This window comes from Cimex lectularius, unplaced genomic scaffold (assembly GCF_000648675.2).
Source record: "Cimex lectularius strain Harlan isolate CLEC.00 unplaced genomic scaffold, Clec_2.1 scaffold193, whole genome shotgun sequence".
In the NCBI taxonomy this organism is placed as follows: domain Eukaryota; kingdom Metazoa; phylum Arthropoda; class Insecta; order Hemiptera; family Cimicidae; genus Cimex; species Cimex lectularius.
In genome coordinates, this window is record NW_019392759.1 from 900325 (window position 1) to 908569 (window position 8245).

Genomic DNA, 8245 nt, shown 5'->3' on the forward strand with positions numbered 1-8245 from the left:
ATTGGCCTGTTACTATAATATTTACAAAAACAGAGTAGTCTGCTTTGTTACACCGCGTCCATTTAAATTTATAATTTTGATGTTACGCGACTTTTGAAATTTCCGGATAAAAATAATTAATGCCGATTGTTCCCCTTTTTGAAAACAAACCCGTTCTTTCGCCTATTATGTAAATTGCTGAAATTACGACGCTTGTTTGTTGCCGAGATCGTGAAGGGAAATAACGAAAACTTAAATTTATTTTGGCTAATCTGATTTTGCATTTCGTCTTGATGTTGTAATTGCTCACAAATCCGCTTCATACTGGCGTTATTAAGAAGTTCTAGATTCATGTTGAAAACGGCACTTTTTTCTTAATTAAAACCAAGAGTCAAGGGGGAAAAGTTTATTTACATGATAAAAACCAAAGGGGTGACTCTGGGACGGGGACAAAAGAAAAAAAAATAAAAGGTTCAACCTGGAAAGGTTTTTCAATGAAACGAGGTGGAAACCAGTTTTAACAAAATGGAATTTAATAAACTGAGAACTTAATCAAAGAAAAATCGTTTGCCGCTCGTGCATGCAACTTGGTGAAGATACTTCGCAAATATTATGCCAAAACGATCATTTAGCATTATCGTTTTTGTTATTATTATGTTTTCAATTATTATTTATCCTGTACTTTCGTTACCTTTAGCTGACAAGTAATTCGTCAAGGTGGAATAGTTTTTATTTAATTTATTTTTTAATTATACCTGTGTCCTGTACATGCGTTTATACATCCCACAAATCTGGTCTTTTTATACAAATTTGGTCACCCAGGTACATCATTGGCACTACGGTCAACACTGCTCTCAGGGGACACATGCTTTGAATAAGCATTCTCGCTGCTAAGGGATAGTGGGCTAATAGGACTGTGTACCAAAGTCGTTTAAGCGATGTGGAGGATTATGTGGGGTGGGAAGTAGTAGAAAGGGATGAACGAACGGTTAGAGTTGACTTTCAGGATGCAGGAACGGATCAAACCTTGAACGAAGGGAATGTTGAGGTGCTTGTGGATCGTAAGGTTAGAGAAGTAGTAGGAAGCTTGGATAAATTGTCCATAAACTTTTGATTGGAATGCTTGGATGGTTGGATATTTTGGTTTGAATAGATTCTTGGTACCACACAGCTCTGCTCTGTATGCTCAAATAGGCCGAAGGTTTGGTAAAGTGTTTGTTTGTTAGTCAGATTTTGACCTTAGCAGACTTGTTAGTTATCCGAATCTTCTGTTCATTCTTGTCGATTCAGTCTAGAATGTGGATTCCACTGCTCTCTAGGTTCTCCCTAAGTATTTGACTTATGAGGTTGTCGGTTAGTTCTCGTTGTTGGAGTATAATCTAGAGAACGGCTGTTTTTTAGCGGAAAATCGTGAGCTCAAGGCGTTCCTGAATATTGTCGGCGGCTAGAATGGGATTTCCGTTTTGTACATAATATTGCGATAGCGTCCGCATAAGTTGAAAGGGTTGTGTTGGAATGGATTCGCATGTCAACAGTATAAATTGTGTACAGGATTGGCCCAAAGATGCTCCTTCAGGGACGCCCGCTTGTATCAGCGGGATTATTAACTAAAAAACTGAATTGGTGAGGTAGGACTTTTGGATTTGGTTGCCGTTTCTGATCTCAAGGAGCACCGAAACACGCCTCAAAAATTGACAGAGTCGCCAATACAAGGAAAGGGAAGGAAAGGAAAACAACTCAACACAAATGTAACGAACACCTTTATTGGCGATTCAGAAAAATAATCAACATAAAACAAAACTCTTTGCTAAAGGGGCAAGGCTTAACGGACTTACGGAACCGTGAGAATAGAACGAGCGTGTTCAGCAGCGGTCGGTCGTGCAATCCTACCTTATGATCGCTTATGCCCCTCTCCTTACAACTCTTATCACCCATGTCCGGGTTTGGATCCGTGACAAGGAAATATGCGTAGAATATGTTTTAGTTCGTAGATAATGTCCGGAAGCCAGACTCTCAATTGTGTCTAACCCCCTCCCAGCATTAATATTTTTTTTTTTAATTTATGATATCGCATCTACAACTCTAATTTCTGTCTTATAAGAATGGGAAAATTGGTTATCGCGAGCAAAGGATCAAACCATTTTTTTTAGAATTTTATCTTTTATTATCAATGACAATGCCAAGCATTGTGCCAAGGTTTGAAACTAGGACCTTCTAAATATAAATTTACTTAAATTTTGACTTCTGGCCTTTTCCAGGTTTGTGGATTTTTCAATGCATCTGTTTAATTGATGTTATTAAAGGCACTGGTCGCTTGCCTCGATCAAAAGAAAATTCCGACGGCTCACTAATTGGGAAACACGATTTATTATTTCTATAATCTTGTAACTAAGCTGTACAATATTGCTTCAATAACTTGATTAAAAGAAAATACAAATAAAATACATCCTATAAATTAAATTGTTTAACGATGCTCTTTTCAACGAGGGCAAATGTTTTAAGACGTATTTACTGTAGTCATACTATTTCGAAGATACCAAGGTAACAATAAGCAATTGTTACAGGAAATGTATAATGGCAGATCTCACTCCTGTTGAGGATTTCTGGCACAATTCGCAACAGATGCTGAGAGTCCTTTCAAATAGTATACTTTGATGGGAAAGTTGCTTTAAAGTTGGAATAAAAGGACGTTTATTTGTTGAAAAACTGTTCTTTAATGTCAAAAAAATGTCCAATATTATCAACATCGTTACAAATTTATTATCTAAACTACTCAAAACTAAATAAGGATATTTGTAATTTTTTCTTATTTTATTAATTTTAATTAAATTAACTGATATATTCTTGATATATATTATATATAGTTGGATAAGACAAAATAGAAAATACAAACCAAAAACAAAGCAACTTTAATCCTCATTTTTATTAACGGATTTACTTAAGAATAGTAAACTTGAAGAGTACTCATTTTCTAAACATACAACTTTCCTCGTCTTATCTCCATTTTAATCCAGTTGTGTTCTCTTTAACTATGAAAAGATGTCACTTGAACCAGAAGTTCGTAATTTTATTGTGTGAATGAGTCATCGAGGTCACCGGCAAGTGGATATGGCAGAGGCATTTGGCGTTTCCCAGAGTGTGGTTTCCCGGCTTTAGACCGATTCCGAAAGGTAGGACAGAAATATTGCCATTGCTGCAAGATGGAACTCATTCCGTAAGCCCGCAAGGTCCTAAATGAAGTACAAGACGTTTTGGCAAGGTCTTTATCAACACAAACGATTCGTAATCGTTTGTTGGCAGTTGGTCTCACATTGTATGCCCCTTTGAGACGCCCTGCAGCAATAGCAACCTGCAACTAAGAAGAATATGGTGCTACGAACGCCTACAAGAGAACACCAATTGGAATGCTATTATGTTTTGTGAGCCGCGTTTCTGTCATATAGTGATAGCAGGCGGCGAAAGGTCTTTCAAGATCAGCGGATACGTTGAACAATGCCCCAGTTCGTGCTCGCTTCAGTGCAGTTTGGAGTAGGCGGTGTAATGGTCTAGGCTAGGCTTTACACTAGAGGACGAACTGGACTCCATATTGTTGAAAGCAACTTCACCGCAGTTTTTTATGACGTACAAATTATCGAGGAATACATCCCTCAAACCAGGGATTTCATTGGCAGGGGCGATTCCATCGATGGAATGGATAGCCCGCCGTCAGCAACTCAGGAGAATATGGTCGCTTTAAATAAACTAAAATTTAATGAAACCCCAATACCTAAGGTGAACTGGTGTGTAGTCCTCGACAATCTGCTTTGCAGTACCCAGCAATACAGCAGCTAAACCCTCAATATAACCAAGTCCCTGGATAATATGAAGGCTTAGATTACTACGATACCTTCTAGGTTCTGTCCGATTAGAAAAGATTTTCTATCGGCGGCTGGCGGATATCACTTCCTTTAATTGAAATTAAAAGAAAACTAAACTGAAAATGACTTTTAAGCCTTGAAGTAAGGAATGCTAACACTTTGTATGTTCGCACGGAAGTCAGAAAAGGAAGCACGGAAGGAAGACATTAGTTTCTCTCGCACACATGAGAACAAATTACCTCATAGAGGCACAGTTGTTCATCAATGTTTAGAAAATCTGGGATTTCCCAACCGCCTCTTCCCCCATTGTCTCCAGACCTCAATCCCATTGATCACATGTGGGATGCGTTGCAGAGAAGGCTTTTCAATCACCATCCGCAGCCAGTTGACCTGCAACAACTGAGTGCAGCGATGCAACATCTATGGAGTGAAATTCCTTATGAAATTAGTGACAACTTTATTAACAGTATGCTTAATATGTACAGAGAGGGGATTATTCACCGTATTAATTCTTTAAAAAAATTATTGTGTCCAATAAACAAAATTATGGAATTAAAATATAAATTTTTTTGTTATTTTTCAAAATCCCTTAATTAAATTTTCCTTCAGTAAAAACATAATAATTTTTAATAAATGTAATATAATTTATAATAGAAATAGAATAAAAATGCTAGAGAAAGTACATACTACAAAATTGGCAATATCACAATTCATCTTTGAGCAGGTTATTTCAATATATTTATATGTCTGTCGTCTCTTGTTTTCTTTCATTTTGTCTCTTCCTCGTACTTTGGCACCAAAACAGGTTCGAAAGGAAGTTTGTTTTCGAAACTTACCGTTCGTGCGTTAGAGCGTTAAAAACAATGCCATCATTGTCTACTAACGTCAAATGTAATGAAGTTAGGTTGGTGAAAGCCGCAAATATGCCGTAAGAGCACTGTTCATTGAAGTGGTAGGCCAAAGTCGTAAGAAATCGGAAAACATGGTTCTACCCAAGTTAACTCACTTTCGTTCATTATTCCATTCAATAACATAATGGGCCCATTAATTTATTAATCATTGTACACTGACAACAAGATAGATTAAAAGTTACAAAGTGATAAATAATTAGAAGCAACGGAAAACATATGGCGGAGGGTTAGAAGGGAGAAGAAACAAAAACTCCACCAATTCAAAGAATTCAAAGGAATAAAAGATGGAATTCAAAGACTGTACGCTATGTTACATTTATGCAGAGCTCCGCTTTTGTCGTAACACAAACCCCAACCTTGCGGGAAGACCAAGTCAGAATCAACATTCTGCTTCTTTATTGTGGGAATTGAGTTAATTTATACTCTTACAATATTAACACAATAATTTTAATCAATTGTGTTTAGAAATAATTGTATTCCGTAGTAAAGGTTAAACAATTTTCAATTTTAAATAAATTATTAGTTAAAAACGGCCATTTACCAATTGAACTGTCTATAATTTAAAAAAAAATCACTACAAAACATAANTTCCGTGGTCCGCTTGACCAATTATATGACTAGGAGTTAGTCACGAAGTCCTCCTGACCTATATATATACATATACCTGTTTATTTGTAGCCGTTTATATTACAATTATTTGCTTATACATTTTTTTTCACAGACAAAACACTGACACAATTACAACTCTGAAACCGATCTGGATCGTGGAACGATGAGGAAGCCGAATTAAAGAGTTAGATCAGTATTACACTGATTACTGATTTATATAAACTCAAATTTGCACACGCAAGTACAGACATACATACACGCTTGTACAGATGTACAGCCATCAGCCCTCTCACACCACATATTCACGCCAATAAATACATTCACCCTCAGCACACACTAGGGGCACCAAATTATCAATACATATTATATACAACAGCACAACCGTGTATCCTCAAAAAATCGAAAGAAGGGACCCGGTCATTCGCTGCCGGGCCACAAGCACGATTCTCATATCGGGTGGCATTCCATCATGCTCTCGATATGGAGCCAAGGTATTGCACCTTTCTACATCGAGCAACATCGGTATTAATTAATGTTAATTTAACGTTGATTATTTACCATTTTATTTAATTAAATAACATTTACGGTTTTGGAATGTGGGTTTTAATGAAAGGAACGCAAGTAATTGTTAAAAATGGGTGATATTTTACTTTTAACACAATTTGTCGTTTTTACGTTGGTTGATGAGGTTGGGGCATCTCGAGAATGAACTAAATGAACAAACATTTTCGTAAAGAGGTCCTTACTTCGGGTAGAGGTCCTAAAAAACCACGGCTTTGTTTGGCGACTTATTATAGAAAAATTACCTCTTCTCGCCTGCTGAACAAATAAAAATTTAATTACACAATTTTTCCCATAAAACTTCAAATTTCTCAGGAGTAAAAATGTAATAATAATTTGATTTAATAAGAAAATGGATGTTTTATTCACTCTAATATCTTTTCATATATAACTGTTATAAAAAACTTAAGTTAGAGAAAGTACTTTGCTTAAAATAGCTTAATAAACTAAATAAAAACTCAGAAACCGACAAAATACTTGGATAGTAATTAAACATAGTTTACAGAGTAGGATTACCGATTTAAATGAAACTTTTTTTTTGGGTGATACTTGGTCGAAACATTTTAGACAGATGTTGTATTGTGCGTTGTCCCTGCTGAATTTCAGGGAGAAACCTCAATTGGGAAGAAAAGTCCAGGAAGTTCCGGTGATTCCTTCCCCAAAAATAAGGGAGATTTTAAGGAGATAAAAATCTCAACAATTAACTAAACCTTTGAAGTACTTCCTTTTATTTAAAACAATAGAATGACCTAGGGTTATAAGAAATAATTATTTGGAAAATTTAAGTACACAAAAGTAATTAATTATATTAATAAATTAAATTAAACAATGTAATTTTTTCATTTAAAAAATACTAACCAAACAAAATATAACCACGGAAGTTTAAAAAAAATCTTTGTTTCAAAATAAATGTTTTCAATTATTTATTGATATTACAAAAATTAATATATGCAACGCCTTAAACACCGTTACGTACAAGTTTTCCCTGGACGGAAAAAACCAAACTCATTTAACAATCAACAATACATAATTGATTTAATTCTGCCTGATCGGCCTGGTTCCGCTCTCATGGAAGTCCCACGCACACCGCTTGTATTCCCTGATTCATGTCGTTTGAAATTACATAAAATGCTAAATGGAGCGCATCGGAAAAACGGTGGTAGCGGGTGGTAACAAAAACTGGATAGAAACAGGTAAAAATACAGGCTATTCGAATACACAAAACACATCGGGCCCAAAATTGTTCCAAACATTTCAGTATTTCCCTGAACTAACGGATTAGGCGACCTTGGGTTAGTTAAGATTAAGAATTAACATGTTTGCCGACTACTTAAAGAGAGTTCTCTGTCTGTTAGATAAAAATCGACCTTTTTAAACTTCCCTTACACCTGTGGCACTCGGGCTACAAACATCGTCTTAATCATACACAGACAAATTTATTTTCGTTCTTTACCCCTAGGTAATCCTCCTTTTTGTTGGTTCAACAATGAACAATACAAACTTAATTTTATTTTCTTTCTTGCCAACAGAGATTCATTACGTTTTGAACACAGAATAAACGTAATTAATATTTAAAAAAAAATTATGTGTTGAAACCAAACATTCAATTGGAACAGATCTTATTATTTAGGTATTACATATTTCATAATTATTATTATATATAGTAAAACATATTGTTTGCAAATTTATATTGGCTATGAAAGAATAGATCAAATAATATAATAAATAATAGTAATTCGCGTTTTCTTGATTCATTGGAATTATTTTTTAATGTCTATGTATTTATCGTGTGTTTGCTTTGCTATAATAATTGTGTTCTTGAAAGTAAATAAAATGTGATTACATGTTTAATAAAAAGCTGTTGGCAATGAAAGTAAATTTTGGGTTTTGGATTGAAGAGATGATACATATATGCATTTAGTAGTTATGATTGACTATAGTAATTATTTATCTTGCGGTTTTTCGTAATTTACATCGTTAACGATTTAAAAAAGTGCTAAAAACGCCTTCCGTTTGATGGAAAGGTGAACAAAGGAAAACGGATATCTCGAATGTTCAGGTGGATGGCTTCTTGAATGGAAGGATTATATCCATACGGGAATTTTGAAGCCTTTAACCATGTTGCCGGTAACACCGATGTGGGGTTTGAGGTTACGCCATGACTACCAATGATCCAACCGTGATGGAGAAACACTTCCCTCTACATTGATAATGCTCCGTATCTATTAGCTATGTCAAACAAAATTAATTTATTTTCTAATTCAATGACATACTACCTAATGTAATCCGAAAAAAGATCTTTGTAAGGTATTCAGCGTGTCCCGTAAA